At 44.6% G+C, this 18,336-nt stretch overlaps 1 long non-coding RNA gene across 2 annotated transcripts in view; it reads right to left on the reverse strand.

Annotated features, from left to right (window-relative positions):
- Positions 1-730: 730 nt before the first annotated feature.
- Positions 731-18,336, reverse strand: part of LOC138989927 (uncharacterized) — a 65,565-nt gene continuing 47,959 nt past the window's right edge. For both annotated transcript variants that reach the window (XR_011466128.1, XR_011466127.1), the window contains 3 exons: positions 8,177-8,452; positions 7,103-7,208; positions 731-6,281 (listed from right to left, as the gene is read on the reverse strand). This is a non-coding gene — a long non-coding RNA (uncharacterized lncRNA). The remainder of the gene's footprint in view (positions 6,282-7,102; positions 7,209-8,176; positions 8,453-18,336) is intronic.

Raw genomic sequence — 18,336 nt, forward strand, 5'->3', positions numbered from 1 at the left:
GATTTTTAATGATTAGGGATTCCCTGGTGGCTCAGACAGAAAAAGTGTCTGCCCATAATGCAGGAGACCTGGGTTCGATCCCTGGGTCGGGAAGATCCCCTGGAGAAGGGAATGGCAACCCACTCCAGTACTCTGGCCTGGAAAATCCCATGGACGGAGGAGCCTGGTAGGCTGCAGTCCATGGGGTCGCAAAGAGTCGGACACGACTGAGCGACTTCACTTTCACTTTGTAATGATTATGCAACGTTACATGATATCTGTGTTGGCCCTGCATGTGTTCATTTGTTGAACTGAAACAAATAATAACAATGTTAACAGTGCCCTATCAGAACTTCTCTGGTTCAGTGACTAAGATTCCCTGTTTCCAATACACAGAGCCTGGAATCAATTCCTATTAAGAGTTCATGTGCTGCAACTAAGAGTCTGTATGTCACAACTAAAGATCCCGTGTGCTGTAACTAAGTCCGGATGCAGCCAAATAAATATATAAACATTTTTTTAAAAAAGTTTTTAAAAGTGGCATATTGATATGGTAGTTTACTAAGGCCTAGATATTGTTCTAAGTGCTTTAAATTTATGAACTTTTGAAATCCTCAAAGCAACTCTATTATTATTATCCCCATTTTATAGCTGAAGAAAATGAGGCAGAGAACATTTCATTTGCCCCAAATCACCCAAATATTAATTGGTGGGAGCAGGAATTTCTCTCTTTTTTGAAGTCAGTTTTGATAGTTCATATTTATTAAATGGTATTGGAATAACTGAATAATCATTTGGAAAAAATGAGGTTGGCTTTCACATCAAACTTTACCTTAAAATTACATATAAACCAAAGGCGTAAACATAGAAGATGAAATTGTAAACATGCGAAAACAGTAGTTCTCAATCTTGGCTGAGCTTTAGAATCATGTTATTGGAAAAGACCCTGATACTGGGAAAGATTAAGGGCAGGAGGAGAAGAGGGGCTATAGGGGATGAGATGGTTGGATGGCATCACCGACTCAATGGACACGAGTTTGAGCAAACTCTGGGAGATAGTGAAGGACAGGGAAGCCTGGTGTGTTGCAGTTCATGAAGTCACAAAGAATTGGCCACAACTTAGCAAATGAATAACAACAACTGGAATTTAAGAAAAACCATAAAGAGAATACAATTTTGCCATTTTCAAAATGAATAGATTTGGAGGGCATTATGTAAATGAGGGCTTCCCTGGTAGTTCAGCTGGTAAAGAATCCGCCTGCAATTCAATTCTTGGGTCAGGAAGATCCCCTGGAGAAGGGATAGGCTACCCACTTCAGTATTCGTGAGCTTCCTTGGTGGCTCATATGGTAAAGAATCTGCCTGCAATGCGGGAGACCTGGGTTTGATCCTTGAGTTGGGAAGATCCCCTGGAGGAGGACTTGGCAACCCACTCCAGTATCCTTGCCTGGAGAATCCCCATGGACAAAGGAGCCTGGTGGGCTACAATCCATGGGGTTGAAAAGAGTCAGACACGACTGAGTGACTAAGCACAGCACAGCATGCTAAATGAAATTAGTCAAAGAAAGACAAATACTGTATGATATCACTTATATGTGGAATTTAAAAATACAACAAACTAGTGAATCTAACCAAAAAAGAAGCAGACTCATAGATATGGAGAACCTATAGTAGTTACTAGGGGAGAGATGGAAGGGGGAGAGGCAGAAAAGGGGCAGGGGACTAAGAGGGGCAAGCCGGTAGTATAAAATACGTTACAAGGACAGGCTTTATTGTACAATATGGGAAATATAGCCAGTACTTTATAATAACTATAAATGAAGTATAACCTTTAAAAATTGTGAATCACTGTATTGTACATCTGTACCTTATACAACATTGTATATCAACTATACTTAAAACAAAAAAAAAGAATTATAAGAGCTTGGGTCCCATCCCAAGCTATTTAAATTAAAATCTCTAGAGGGGAAGCCTAGGCACTTGTATTTTTCAAAAGTTCCCCTGGTAATTGGAATGCAGTCAGGACTAAGAAGCACTGACCAAGAGAAAAAAATATGTAGATTAAAACATATATATCTGGGAAAAGAGAAATCTTTTCTATGTGTTATATAAAATTCAAAAGTTCAAAAGCAAAGGTGAGTAGAGGGGAGTTACTGTTTAATGGACGTGGAGCTTCAGGTTGGGGAGATGCGAAGTTTTGGAGATGGATGGTGACGATGGTCGCACAACGTGAATGTATCTAATGCCATTGAATTGTACACTTAAACGTAGTTAAAATGACAAACTGCATGTTGTATATACATTTCCACAATAAAAATTGCATTACAAAACCTCATAGGCACAGTCAAGCTACAAACAACAAATTGGAAAAAATAAGGTAACTCATGCTAAAAAGGGACTTACAAAGAACTTCCACAAACCAATAAGAGCAACCCAATGTAAAAACTGGTAAAAGAGATGAACAGAAGTTTACAGAAAAGGAAATAGAAAATATTCTTAAACACACGAAAAAAAAAGATTATTTTCACTAATTGTAAGAGAAAATAAAATTAAACCTACACTGAAATATCATTTTCACTTAGACTGAGAAAGGTAAAAAAATGTTGGACAGCTCGTTTGTTGGTAAGGACCTTAGGAAACAGTCATTCTTATTCCTTGCCGGGAATACTCCTTGGTGGGAGCGTAAATTGGTATATTTTCTAGAGTGGGCTTATTTGGCAACATCTATTGAAATCCCCAATGTGCATACAATTTGATCCCATAATTTCACTTCTAGGAATTTATGCTATAGAAACATTCATATTCAAAATAACATAAATAAAACTGCAATATTGTTTGAAATAGCAAAAGACAGATCCAAACATCTAGCGATGGAAGACATGTCAAATAAATGTTGAGACGTCTGTTTTGTGTACTTTGAAGTACTCCGTGGGATGTTAGGAAAAATAAGGCAGCTCTATACATACTATTACGAATGATTGTCATGTGAAAACAGCAAGAAAAAAGGTAAAGATAGATGTAAATCTATGCTTGTAAGGAAATGGTTTAAAAAAAAAAAAAATAGCCTCTGGGAAGAAGACTGGGATATAAAGAAGACATTTTGTACTTTAAAAAAATATTGATTTAAAAAAATGCTTATAAATATTTAACCTTTTTTCTTTAAAATTTTTTAAAAATTTAATTATTTATTGTTTTTGGCTGTGGTGGATCTTTGTTGCTGTGAGGGCTTTTCTCTAGTTGCAGTGAGTGGAGGCCACTCTCCAGTTGCAGCATGCGGCCTCCCATTGCGTGGCTTCTCTTGCTGCGGAGCTCAGGCTCCAGGGCGTGCGGGCTTCTGCAGCTGTGGCACGCGGCCTCAGTAGTCGCAGCTCCTGGTCTCTAGGGCACAGGCTCAGTAGTTGTGGCACACGGACTTCGTTGCTCCTCAGCATGTGGGATCTTCCCAGACCATGGATCAAACCCACATCTCTTGCATGGGCAGGCAGATTCTTTAACACTGAGCCACCAGGGAGGCCCCTAACTTTTTTTTTCTTTAAATAAAACTTCACTGAGGAGCGAAAGTGCAATATACAACAGCATCTAGAAATGACAAAGGGTCAGGCGTCTGTCTTTGCCCATCGTTTTTAAACAGCTGGGAAGACGGCGGCATGTTCATGTGATGCAGGGATAACACCAATCAACAGGAAAAGTCTCCGGGAGCCCGTTATTGGAGGAGTGAAATTAAGATCAGGCAGGAGGCCTTAGCTTTGGGCAGGAGCAGACACACCTCCTTCCCTGGGCCAAGTGAGACAGGGAAGGACTGGTACTTAAAAAGATGAAACTGGGTGCACGGAGTGGGGTTGAAGGAGCTCCAGCCTCAAGGTCTCTATTTTCTCTGAAAAATATAAGATATCTGTTGCTAGTGAGGGAGGAGATGGTGGCCCCAGGGGCATGAGGAGAGTAGTTAAACTTTACAGCAGTTTGTGAAAGCTAGCAAGCCTTGAGGAGGCTCAGAAGATAGCAGTGGGCATAGTGGACTGCTTTGAGGGCCTCATAAACCGTCAGTGACGGCAGTCTGAGGGGCTAAGTTTCCTCTAGCAGTTTTGAACAGCCTGGGACACCCGGCAGAGGGCCAGCAGGGTGAAGAGCAAAGGGGATGGCAGTTTTGGGGTGTCAGAGTGGATGAGGTCTGAGGCCAAGGAGGGGAGCCGATGGGTTAGGTACTTCTCGTCTGTTCTATGGACTGGGACCCCATTTATCCTTAGGGCAGTGAGCCCCATCCTATCCCAGGCCTATTTTTCATTGTCCCCAGGGTCTGATAGGGTACCCGATCATGGGACACATCTACAGAATGTTTCCTGCATTATTCATTGACTTTGCAAAAATAAAAACAAACAAAATCCAAGTCTCACTTTATTAAACCTGTAAAGAGGCTTTTATCCCAAATGGCATTATCCCATTTATTCACCTACTTTATGCACCAGAGTTTGCTGTCTTCAAATATGAAAACCACTCTCAAAGATATTGAAGATCCATGTTTTTACATATGCTCCACTGAACAACAGGCTACAATAATGATGACAAATAATTTGTGGGACTCCAAACGTCCCCTCGCCTTTGCTAAAAACATTTTCATCATTGAGCTTAATATTCCACTCTGATGATTCATTGCTGCCTACCTCTCTCCCAAAGTGTGTGTGTATGATTTTAGGGGGCAGAGGGGGCTGGTATGGGAGGAGGGTTCTGCAGAGGGAGGGGAGCCCATACCCCTGAGAGGGGGAACACTTTGGTACTGACTCAGTATTGGTGGGTTGCAGCTCATAGGGGTCAACAGGCACTCGATTTGTGAGAAGTGAAGCGGGGAGGTCCTTAGGGCTGATCTGGAGACCAAAATGTGTCTTCTGTAATTGGAGAGGGCCAAGCTTCCTCTCCTCCAGCCTTTGGTTTTCTCTCACTTCTATAAGCAGAAGAGCTTAGACTCAGAGCAACTGATTTGTTCAGCCCTTCATTCAATAGTTTTTAAGCAGCTGCTACATGCCAGCTCCGTGGCAGGAGTAGAAAGGGAGAGGTGCCCACGTCCTGGACACTACCGAGATGGCCTGCAGACACGTGCGTCCAGCTCCGGATGGTTCAAGGGCCCACAAATACCTTTAGAATACCAGTATTAGAAACTCACTGCGGAACCGTGAGCGAGCGAGAGACAGCAGTGCCCTCCAGGGGCCGGCAAAGTGCACGTGCCAGGCAGCACGTAGCTGCTAGGGCACAATGGAGGCGTTGCCACGGAAACGGCCCTGGCAGCCTTTCCTTTCCAGCACCTCTAGGTTCCTTTCTTCGAAACCCTTTATTCCAAAGAGATACTTGCACAGCTGTCTCTCCTCCTTTTTCTCATCTCTGGGAAGCAACAAAGTTGAGGAGGGGTTGTTGGCAAGAGGCCTGGGGAGAGGTTGAACACAGCCTGGGTAGGAAAACAGCTGTGGGGCGGGGGGCGGGGACCGGGGCAGTGCTCCCAGCAGCCCAGTGGGATGGTGGCTCGCTCCAGGTTTACAGCTCTGCCACAGAGTTTGGAGAAACCCCTCAGAGCTGATCACATTACATCACACCCACTGCCCGCCCCTCTCCCTGCCCCCACAGGCTGCATGGCGTTTGGGAACAAGGCCAGGCAGAGCAGGATTGCTGTGATTAAGCCTTGCGCAGCTTCCCAGAAGCCAAGCACAAGGGTCCGGGAGCCTCTGGGGCAGAGCACTATAGTTGAGAGAACACTGGAACTGGAGTCGGGAGGCCTGTATTCTGGCCCTAATCCTGGCACAGTGTGACAATGTCTTAACTTTTCCACCCTCCCTGGCTGTTTGCTCATTTGGAAAATGAGAGGACTGGAGTAGAGCAATGATTCTGGAGTGTGATACCAGATCCCTCCAAGAATCTTTATGAAGAAATGATTATTTCTAGGCTCCAGGAATTTGTATTAAATATGTCTGGGGGTGGGCCCTGGGAATCTGTCTTAAGATAAACATAAATTCAAATCATTTGGAGAATCTGTTAATATACTTAAGACAGGACACCTTGAGAGCAATCACATCAGGACTGTGAGTCAAAGAGATAAATATCAAAGATACTCAGAAAACTGCAGAGAGTATATACACTAAGAGTATGTTATTTGATTAGTCCCAGGCTTTTATGGCAGTGATTCCACCTACCTCATTATGTAGTATCTTTTGGTACAAGACAAAAAGACCAAACCTGAAACCCTCTTAGGCAGGAGTAACTTCAAGGGAGTACTTTGCCTCAGGAATGATGACCTTCACTCACCAACTGGCATACCAGAGCTTCAAGAAGGGAGGGGCAAAGAATAGAATTACTAATAATTTCTTGAAACTTTCCTTATTTCACTTTAGTAAGTCAGTTTCCTCTGAGTCTTTCCTGAGGAAAGGACTTTTTTCATTTATTTATTCAACAAATATTGATTGAATGCCTATCTGCAGTTAGACTCTGCTGAGAACTGGAGAGACAAAGAAAGACAGGGCTGTAGGTCAAATATAACATAATGTCATGAGTGCCATGAAGGTACCTACAGGGGTTCTCAACCCAGGCAGACCCCAAGTATCTTTTTGCCCTTCTCCTGCCTCTGAGCATTCTCCAAAGCTCAGCTTTACTCAGACATTATGGCATTTACTGGCAGAGAGATGGAGCAGAACAAGGTTGGCCATGACCAGTACACTGGATAGACTGAGGAAAAGAAGGTGGCCCAGCAGGAAAAATCTCAGAATTGGTGGCAAGAAATTCAGATTGGAGGGCAATCAGCATCCAGATACTCCAAAGAGCTTGAAACAGATGGATTATCCTGATATGCAGATAAAAACTAGAGAGGTAGGTATGTATTCCATGCATCCAGCAGTGGTCCTATGGATAGTATCAGGGTCCTAGGGCATAAACTAGAATGGTGTCTTGGGCAGGGAAACTGGGAGACTGAATAGGACATCAGGCATGAACAGAGACAAGGATTGTCACAAAGGAAGTAGCACAGACTTTCCTAGCCCCAAGGCCTAAGATAAACACCTCCTGGGGTGCTCAGAAATAGTTTTGTAGAATGACTTGAAACTGCTCAGTGAGAGCCGTAATAGGAGCGGTTAAAACAATGTAGACTTACCTTGAACTCCAGGATCTCTTGGTGATTTCCAAACTCTCCTGCCAGAGTACCATTATATCTAGATGAATGGGTGATTTGCATACCTTCAAGCGAGGGTGACAAACGTCTGTAAAGGGCAAGATAGTAAATATTTTAGACTTTAGGGCCCTTAGGTCTCTATTGTGTGTTAGCCACTCAGTTGTGTCCGACTCTTTGCAACCCCATGGACTGTAGCCCGCCAGTCTCCCCTGTCCATGGGATTCTCCAGACAAGAATACTGGAGTGGGTAGCCATCCCCTTCTCCAGGGGATCTTCCTGACCCAGGGATGGAACCTGGGTCTCCTGCATTTCAGGCAGATTCTTTACTGTCTGAGCCACCAGGGAAGCCCTAGATCTCTATTACAACTACTCAATACTGTCATAGGGTAAAAGCAGCCATAAAGAATCTGTGAACAAATGAGTGTGGTTGGATTCTAATAAGACTTTATTATGTTATGGAACATTGAAATTTGCATTTCTTATAATTTCCATATGTCACAAAATATTATTTGGAAGTTTTTCATTTTTTTCCACAGCCATTTAAATGTGTTAAAAGCCATTCTTAGCTTGTGGACTGTAGGTATACAAAAACAGGCAGAAGGCTGATTCGGTTCATGTGCTGTTGTTTGCTGACCTTTGCTTCAGGTGTTCCTCCATAAAGAGTATTTTTTTTAATTAAAAAATGTTACTTAATTATTTTTGGCTGTGCTGGGTCTTTGTTGCTGTGTGAGGGCTTTCTCTCATTTCATTGAGCAAGAGCTACTCTTTGTTGTGGAGAATGGGCTTCTCACTGTGGTGGCTTCTCTTATTGCAGAGCACTGGCTCTAGGTGCTGGCTTAAGTAGTTGTGGCCCACAGGCTTAGTTGTCCCTCAGCATGTAGGATTTTCCCGGACCAGGAATCAAACCCAGGTCCCTGAATTGGTAGGTAGATTCTTTACCACTGGACCACCAGTGAAGGCCAAAGAGTAATTCTTATATCTGATTAAGAAATCAGGTGGTGAAGAGTTTGGATACCATTAGCTACTGTTACAAACTTCAGAATCTCAGTGGCTTACCATGAGTGTATTTCTGCTTATGTAGAGTCCAAACAGGTATTCCTAAAGGGTAGGCAGCTTTCCTCCAAAGGGTGACTCAGAGACTTGGGCTCCATACACTTTCTGGCTCTCCTCCCCGTCAGCAGATGGGGAAAAACAAGTTGAAGATGGGGCTGCTTCTCAATCATTTCAGCCCAGAAGTGGCACAAACAACCACGCCATGTGTAGGTGCAAAAGGGTGGATGGTGGAAATGCTGAGAAAGACAGTCACTGGCCATGTCTGGTAATGATGCTCCCCTATGGAAGAGAGTGTAAATTTGTTGGGTTACTAGCTGCCCTACCACAGTGACGTTCTTAGGTAAGAACTTGAGTATTGATTGTGATGCTGATTAAAGGTGGTTCTGTGTCCAGCAGACGAATGGATAAGAAAGCTGTGGTACATATACACAATGGAGTATTAGCCATTAAAAAGTATACATTTGAATCAGTTCTAATGAGGTGGATGAAACTGGAGCCTATTATACAGAGTGAAGTAAGCCAGAAAGAAAAACACCAATACAGTATAATAATGCATATATATGGAATTTAGAAAGATGGTAATGATGATCCTACCTGTGAGACAGCAAAAGAGACACAGATGTATAGAACAGTCTTTTGGACTCTGTGGGAGAGGGCAAGGGTGGGATGATTTGGGAGAATGGCATTGAAACATGTATATTATCATATGTGAAACGAATCGCCAGTCCAGGTTCAATGCGTGATACAGGATGCTCGGGGCTGGTGCACTGGGATGACCCAGAGGGATGGTATGGGCAGGGAGGTGGGAGAGGGGTTCAGGATGGGGAACACATGTATACCTGTGGAGGATTCATGTCAATGTATGGCAAAACCAATACAATATTGTAAAGTAATTAGCATCCAATTAAAATAAATAAATTTATATTAAAAAAATAAAGGTGGTTCTGTGAACCAAGTTGAGTATAAAGAGCACATTCTTTTATGAAAGTTAAAGCTATTGACCAGGCCACGGTGTGCCTGAAGTACATGGAGGGCCAAGATTTTTCTCTGAAAACCACTTTGGGTGTGCCCAATACAAATTCTAACATGCCGATGGTGGAAGTCTCAACATTCTTCACACAGAATCATGACTATAACATATTTTGTCTGGAAAAGCTTCAAAGAGTGGTAACCTATTATCAAATATGGCCATAAAAAATCATCAACAAAGAATTCAGAGAACCTATAATATTAAGCAATATAACCTCCTGTTGAACCTTCCAAAATGCAGTCATCTTAAAATGCATTTCCAGGTAACTCAAGGATTCTCAGCTTTGGTATTCTTTACCTTTTGGACTAGATAATTCTTTGTTGTGGGCTTACCTGTGCACTATAGGATATTAACTAGATGCCAACGGCATCCTCTGCCACCCTTCCTCAGTTGTGAGAACCAAAAATGTCCTTGGCATTGCCAAGTGTCCCTGAAGGCAAAACTGTCCTGAGTTGAGAACCACTGTGTAACTAAATGATAGAACTTATTGAATGAAATTATTTAAAATGAGCCAACTAGATATCAGAGGTGTAAATGTGAATAAAAATGTTAATTCTAGAATGGTTGGTCTTGTGTTATGCTTTCTGACAATGACTAGGACTTAGGCTAAGACCTCTCTTGGTAAGAGATGACACTCCATCAGCAGCATAGACAAGAATAGCTGCCTGCAATATGTCACGCGAGTGTATGTTCCTCAGTTCTTTGTCTCATCACAACAAAGATTTGGAGCAACGGACATTAAAGCCTTTGGCGCGTCATAGCTCTTGGGTCTTGAACAAACCGTGCTACAGCTCTTAGGCAAATCAGTGTTACAGCTCTATTTTATTTAGAAGATAGCAGGAGAGTGAGAGAGAGAAAGAGAGAGAAAGAAAAGAGCGCACGCAAGCAGGAGAGAGAGTCTGAGAGAAAGCACTTTGGCTCCTCCTTTTATATGTTTTTTCCTCCACCTGGGCCTGCCCTATGCAAATTGGGCTTAGCCAGGAGTACTGTTTGTTCTGCCTGAAGTCTTCACTCTGGTCCTTGGACCTTCCTTGTCTTTTAGCCACCACAATTTTGGACTCCTTTTCCCTATTCTACCTACCTAACATTCCCCCCTCAAGAGATGGGAGGCCCAATTCTTTGGGAATAGGGGCGTCGAGGTCTTTCTGGCTACTTCCTGCTGAACTGGGGCGGCGAGGGGTATTGGGCCTCCGCCTCTTGCTAGTCTCAATCCTCAGAATCCTTATAGTGGTGTCCAAGGGTGTGTGATATTTTCCGTGGTCAGCTGTAGTTTTATATCTTTGTTGAACTGGCACTGCATGTTGTAGCTGGTTGACCTGGTGGCAAAGGCTTAGCCTCTATGGTCTCAAAATTGGAGACTACTGCATACCCGGCTCTTCTTTTTCCATCCAAGACAAAGCTGCTTCCATCAGTGTACCAGATTTCCTCAGGATTGGTCAGAGGATCTTCTGACAGTCCCTCTCAGGGTTTTGTCCAGTGGTCCAAGGTTTCTAGACAAGAGTGAAACGGGAGAGAGCCCTTGGGGGTAGGTAGGAGGGTGGCTGGGTTAAGGACCTCACAAGGGGATATAGTGAGGCCTGGATTTTCCATCAGCATTACTTGATATCTGAGGATTCTTTGATCAGACATCCATACGTGGCCTCTCCCATTTAGGAGTTGTTTTACTTGGTGGCTGGTAAAAATAGTTAGTTTGCCCCCAAAGGAGAGTTTTAAAGCATCTTCTATCATGATTGCAATAGCTGCAAGATTTCGAAGGCAGGGGGGCCAATCTTGGGTAGTTGGATCGAGCCTCTTGGATAAGTAAGCTACAGGCTGGGGCTCAGATCTCAACCTTTGAGTTAACACTCCCAAGGCTATTCCCTCTCTTTCATGGACATAAAGTTGGAATGCTTTTTCTGGGTCTGGCAACCTCAAGGCAGGTGCCTGAGTTAAGACCTGTTTTAGTGTAGCCTCTGCCTCCTTTTGAGGAGTTCCCCGCATCAGTGGGATTGAACCATCTCGTCCCTTTAAGCTTTCATATAAGGGCTGGGCAATTAGACCATAGTTGGGTATCCAGATTCTACAATAACCAGTTAGCCCCAGGAAAGCTCGCAATTGTTTTCGAGTCGTGGGGGAGGGCAACTGGAGGATTCCTTGTACCCGATCAGAGGACAGCCTCCTGGACCCGTGTGTAATCTGAACTCCCAGGTAAGTGACCTTTGTCTCGACCATCTGTGCCTTAGCACGGGAGACTTTATATCCCCTTTCTGCCAAGAAGTTTAGAACCTGAATTGCATGTTGTTGGGCACTTTTCTCATCTGGAGAGCAGATTAGTAGGTCATCTACATATTGTAATATTTTCCCATTAGGTCCCAGGTCCAGATCTAGGAGATCCCGGCTAAGGGCCTGTCCAAACAGGTGGGGGCTATCTCTGAACCCCTGAGGTAATACTGTCCAAGTCATCTGTTGGTGTTTTTCTCCTGGGGCCTCCCACTCAAAGGCAAAAAGGTATTGGGATTCTTTAGCCAGTGGTATGCAAAAAAATGCATCTTTGAGATCCAAGACTGTAAACCACTTGTCACTGGGTGGGATTTCTCCCAAGATTACATAGGGATTGCGTACTGTGGGATGGAGGGGGACTACAGCTTCATTTATGATCCAGAGATCTTGAACCATTCGCCAGGTTCTGTCTTTTTTCTTTACTGAGAGGATTGGGGTGTTACATGGCGAACTGGTGGGGACCAATAGCCCACACGCAAGGAATTTATTTATTAAAGGCTGTAGTCCCTCCCGAGCCTCTCTTTTGAAAGGATATTGTTTCTGGTTAGGAAACCGAGTGGGATCTCGGAGGACAATGATGACCGATTCAGCTTGGTGGGCTCGTCCAGGAATCCCCTGCTCCCACACCTGGGGGTTAATTTTGTCTTCCCATAGTTTTTGGTCCTTCTCTATTGAAGGTGTAATGGGTTCTTCAGTAGTAACCAAGAGCTGTAGAGCTCTAGGTGCTGAAAAACTTCCCATCACAAGGGTGGTCCCCAGTTTAGTGAGTATATCTCTTCCCAATAAGGGGGTAGGACCCTCAGGGACCACCAGAAACTGGTGGGAAAATATTTATCCATCCCAGCAACAAAGAAGTGCTCAGGTGAATCTTTTAGTAGTTGCTATTCCTGTAGCACCCAAAATTGTACAGGTTTGGGAGGAGAAGGCTCCGGAGTAGGAGATCAAGACAGAGTAGGTAGCCTCTGTGTTAACCAAGAAATTCTCAGACCTACCTGCCACATCCAGCTGCACCCTTGGCTCCAGCCCCGTGATGGTTATCTGTGACAGGCGGGCTGGCTCTGGAGCGGGCTGCTTCAGTCCTCTTGAACCATCGTGAGAGTAGGCTTGGCGCTTGACCTTGAGGCTCTTGAGTCCCGAGGGCAGAGTGCCACCCAATGTCCAAGTTGATGGCATTTGTGGCAAGCTGTTCTAGGAGACTTGTCATGGTTTGGACACTCTTTGGCCCAATGCCCCGCCTGTCTACAGATCAGGCATCTGTCTCGTGCCTTGTCCCTCAAGGACTCGGGGTTTGCCATAGGGCTTCTCTGGAGGGCGGCCAGCATCTGGGCATGCCTTGTCTCTTTCTTTCTCTCCTTCTCCTGGGCCTTGGCCTCCTTCTCCTGTTCTGTTATAAAAGGTATTGGTGGCTGTCTGGACCATCTCATCTAAAGAGGCAGCAGGGTCCTGCTGTTGTAGCTGCTGTAACTTAATTCTGATATCTGATGCACATTGGGACAGGAATTTGTCCTTTAAAATCGCCCGTCCCTCGTAAGAGTCTAAGTCCAGGTTGGTAAACTTGCCTCTTTTAGCCTCTCCAGAAAGGCAACGGAGTTCTCATTGGGCTCCTGAGTTATTGCTGAGACTGGGCACAGTCCCACAAGTAATAGGCTTCTTTATGTTTCCATGGGTGGACTTCCTTAGGGGTGAGTCTTTCTAAAGCTTGTCCTACCCAGAACTGTTACAACCTGAGAGCCAGGTGTCCCCGGGTCAGGGTGCAGATCCCCAGGCAGACTGAGGCGTGACAGCCTCCTAGAGATCGAATCCCTGGGCAGGTCGAGGCGTGACAGCCTCCTGGGACCTCTGGGACTAGAGGATCCCCGAACAGGTTGAGGCGTGACAACCTTTTGAAGACCGATCCCTAGGCAGGTCAAGGCGTGATGACCTCCTGGGACCCCCCGGACTGGAGTTTGGGCGTCCTCAAGATCTCCAGTGTGACCAGTATTGGGTAGGATTAGGGGTTGGATATTATAGAGTTTTTCCCTCCCAAGGCCAGCTATTTTCTGGTTGTCTCTTCAGAAGATTGTAGAGGCAACCTTGTGGGTCTGGATGGGGCTCAGGAAAAGAGCATGAAACAGGAGGGAAGGGGGCAGAGCACAACCTTTGAAAGAATGACATAGCACAAGGGTACAATGTAAACAAATTAAAATCAATTGGGTCCAAGATGATAAGTCAAATTCAAGTAAACCTTAATCCCCAATCTATAAGCCAACAGACCCACCCAGAGGTGGCAGGACAGCTTCAAGGCACAAGGTCAAAAGAGGGAGGAGTGGGTGGTTCCCCAATGGCTGGGATGATCCTCTCACTCATTAGCATATGAATTCCATCCCCTCACAAAACCTAGCCAGGCCTAATACCATGGCCGCAGCCCTTGCCCTTGCAATGGTTCACACCCTGGAGGGTGGCTTCTCTCTGGATCCTAACAAATCTACCTCTTATCGCTTTGTCTCTCAATGAATTTTTGCAATGAGACATCAGAGCCTGAGTTTCATTAGTTTTGGCCGGGCTTGAGTCCCAGAAGAGAGCTGAAGACAGGAGGAAAAAGCAGTGGGAAAAACATGCCAAGGAATCCCCTTCATAGCCCGCTGGAAAATTTGTTATATATCTGACTGGTGCTCACAGTTTCATTGGTCTGATCCTTCGCACAGAGAAGAAAAAGGACAGAAGAACCCCCACCGGCTTGGGTAACAGCTACTGGGGCTCAGCAGATAGCGCCTTTGGGAGATGCTGAGGAGTAGCCTCTCCAGAGTCCCTCAATTGTGCCCCTGCGGCCCGCCTGTTTGCAGGAGGTTCGAGGAAACAAGAAACGAGAGATTGTAAAGGTCCCTCCAGCCATAGAAGCAAGGACCTCTTACCTTAACCGGAGGTCTTCTGGAATCTGAGACTGGGCCGCGTGAGCTTTCTGCTGAGTTCGTTTTTCGCTGTCCCAGTTTCCAGCCTATGGGCCTTGCCCTGCACTGGGTCTCTTTGCCTTCTGCTTCTAGCGCGGGAGCTTCACTGAGCTGGACTCCTGCTGTGTTTGGCCTCTTTCATGCAGAGACTGTTTCAGCCAGGTTATATCCAAGTCATGGCACCATAGATGTCACGCGAGTGTATGTTCCTCGGTTCTTTGTCTCGTCACAACAAAGATTTGGAGCAATGGACATTAAAGCCTTCGGCGCGTCACAGCTCTTGGGTCTTGGACAAACCGTGCTACAGCTCTTAGGCAAATCAGTGTTACAGCTCTATTTTATTTAGAAGATAGCAGGAGAGTGAGAGAGAGAGAGAAAGAGAGAAAGAAAAGAGCGCACGCACGGAGGAGAGAGAGTCCGAGAGAAAGTGCTTTGGCTCCTCCTTTTATATGTTTTTTCCTCCACCTGGGCCTGCCCTATGCAAATTGGGCTTAGCCAGGAGTGCTGTTTGTTCTGCCTGAAGTCTTCACTCTGGTCCTCAGACCTTCTTTTGACCTTCCTTGTCTTTTAGCCACTGCCATTTTGGACTCCTTTTCCCTATTCTACCTACCTAACAAGTACATTCCTTATTCTCAGTAGCAAGAGGGTATTTAGCTACACTTCTCAAAATGGTTTCATGTCAAGGATATGGACTGGGGCTAAAACGTGCCAGAATTAACTTATTTAACTTAAGAGTTTTAAACTATTCTCTGATCTTCCAGGTTGTTCCTACCAACTCTGACCCTGGAGATGGCTCTAAATCACAGGTTTCAAATACATGAATATTGCTCAGAGCCCTGAGCTTTACTATTTTCTGGCTGCAGTATCCAAGGTCAAGATATAATCAATAAAGGCTGAAAACTGAATCCATTTCTGAGCATGTGCTCCACAGTGTGATGGAGAATGCATTTAGCCTTAAGGCTGAAACAAAACAAACGACAAATTGTTAGTTCTGTCATTATTAATGGTAGGCACTGGGGTGGTGGCTGTGTAGTGCTGGAACAGCGGCTGCATGGCACTGGAACAACTTTGAGGAGATAGCCCATGTCCAAGGGCAAAGGGGAAGCCCCAAGAAGATGGTAGGAGAGGTGAAATCGTGTTTAGAATCAAACCCCATATCTGCCAGAGACGCTCAGAGGGCTCAAACAAACCCTGTGTGCACCAAGACCCAGAGACCCCATAGAGACTGAGCTAGAACTGTGTGTGAGTGTCTCCTATGGAGGTACGAGTCAGCAGTGGAGTGCTGCAGGGACAGGGCTCTGGGTACAGGAGACCTGGGTATGGCATAAGCCCTCTTGGAGGAGGTTGTCATTAACCCCAACATAGAGCTACCAGAACTTACACAGGACTGGGAAACAGACACATGAAGGGCACAAACAGAACTTTGTATACACCAGAACCCAGGAGAAAGGAGCAGTGACCCCACAACAGCCTGACCCAGACTTGCCTGTGAGTGTCCAGTGTCTCTGGTGGAGGCGTGGGCCGATGGTGGCCCACTGCAGGGTGGGGGGCACTGAGAGCAGCAGTGCCTGCATGGGACCTTCTGAAGGAGGTCACCATTATCTTCATTACCTCCACCATAGTTTGGCCTCAGGTCAAATAACAGGGAGGGAACACAGCCCCATCCATCAACATAACATTCCATTAAAGATTTACTGAGCACGGCCGCCCATCAGAACAAGACCTAGTTTTCCCCTGAGTCAGTCTGTCCCATTAGGAAGCTTCCATAAGCCTCTTATCCTTTTCCATCAGTGGGCAGACAGAATGAAAACCACAATCACAGAAAATTATCCAATCTGATCACATGGACCACAGCCTTGTCTAACTCAATGAAACTATGAGCCATGCCATGTAGGGGCACTCAAGACAAATGGGTCATGGTGGAGAGTTCTGACAAAACGTGGTCCACTGGAGAAGGGAATGGCAAACCACTTCACTATTCTTGCCTTGAGACCCCATGAACAGTATGAAAAGGCAAAAAGATAGGACACTGAAAGATGAACTCCTCAGGTCGGTAGGTGCTCAATATGCTACTGGAGATTAGTGGAGAAATAACTCCAGAAAGAATGAAGAGATGGAGCCAAAACAAAAACAACACCTAGTTGTGGATGTGACTGGTGATGGAAGTAAAGTTCGACACTGTAAAGAGTGATATTGCATAGGAATCTGGAATATTAGGTCCATGAATCAAGGCAAATTGGAAGTGGTCAAACAGAAGATGGCAAGAGTGAACATCAACGTTCTAGGAATCAGTGAACTAAGATAGACTGGAATGGGTGAATTTAATTCAGATGACCATTGCATCTACTTCTGTGGGCAAGAAGCCCTTAGAAGAAATGGAGGAGCCATCATAGTCAACGAGAGTCTGAAATGCAGTACTTGGATGCAATCTCAAAAATGACAAAATGATCTCTGTTCATTTCCAAGGCAAACCATTCTATATCATGGTAATCCAAGTCTATGCCCTGACCAGTAATGCTGAAGAAGCTGAAGTTGAACGGTTCTATGAAGACATAGAAGACCTTCTAGAGGTAACAGTCCCAAAAAGATGTCCTTTTCATTATAGGGGACCGGAATGCAAAAGTAGGAAGTCAGGAAACACCTGGAGTAATAGACCTTGGAGTACAGAATGAAGCAGGGCAAAGGCTAATAGAGTTTTGCCAAGAGAACACATTGGTCATAGCAAACATCCTCTTCCAACAACACAAGAGAAGACTCTACACATGGACATCACCAGATGGTCAACACCGAAATCAGATTGATTATATTCTTTACAGCCAAAGATGGAGAAGCTCTATACAGTCAGCAAAAACAAGACCAGGAGCTGACTGTGGCTCAGATCATGAACTCTTTATTGCCAAATTCAGGCTTAAATTGAAGAAAGTAGGGAAAACCACTAGACCATTCAGGTATGACCTAAATCAAATTCCTTACAATTATACATTGAAAGTGAGAAATAAATTTAAGGGACTATATCTGATAGACAGAGTGCCTGATGGACTATGGATGGAGGTTCATGACATTGTACAGGGGGCGGGGATCAAGACCATCCCCAAGAAAAAGAAATGCAAAAAAGCAAAATGGCTGTCTGAGGAGATCTTACAAATACCTGTGAAAAGAAGAGAAGCAAAAAGCAAAGGAGAAAAGGAAAGATATAAGCATCTGAATGCAGAGTTCCAAAGAATAGCAAGGAGAGATAAGAAAGCCTTCCATAGTGATCAATGCAAAGAAATAGAGGAAAACAATAGAATGGGAAAGACTAGAGATCTTTTCAAGAAAATTAGAGATACAAAGGGAACATTTCATGCAAAGACGGGCTCAATAAAGGACAGAATGGTATGGACCTAACAGAAGCAGAAGATATTAAGAAAAGGTGGCAAAAATACACAGAAGAACTGTACAAAAAAGATCATCACGACCCAGATAATCATGATGGTGTGATCACTCACCCAGAGCCAGACATCCTGGAAGGTGAAGTCAAGTGGGCCTTAGGAAGCATCACTATGAACAAAGCTAGTGGAGGTGATGGAATGCCAGTTGAGCTATTTCAAATCCTAAAAGATGATGCTGTGAAAGTGCTGCACTCAGTATGTCAGCAAATTTGGAAAACTCAGCAGTGACCACAGGAAAAAGTTGGTTTTCATCCCAAAGAAAGGCAATGCCAAAGAATGCTCAAACTACTGCACAATTGCACTCATCTTGCACGCTAGCAAAGTAATGCTCAAAATGCTCCAAGCCACGCTTCAACAGTACATGAACTGTGAATTTCCAGATGTTCAAGTTGGATTTAGAAAAGGCAGAGGAACCAGAGATCAAATTGCCAACATCCTCTGGATCATGGAAAAAGTAAGAGAGTTCCAGAAAAACATCTACTTTTGCTTTATTGACTATACCAAAGCCTTTGACTG

The sequence above is a fragment of the Bos mutus genome, chromosome 11 (genome assembly GCF_027580195.1).
Source record: "Bos mutus isolate GX-2022 chromosome 11, NWIPB_WYAK_1.1, whole genome shotgun sequence".
Lineage (NCBI taxonomy): Eukaryota > Metazoa > Chordata > Mammalia > Artiodactyla > Bovidae > Bos > Bos mutus.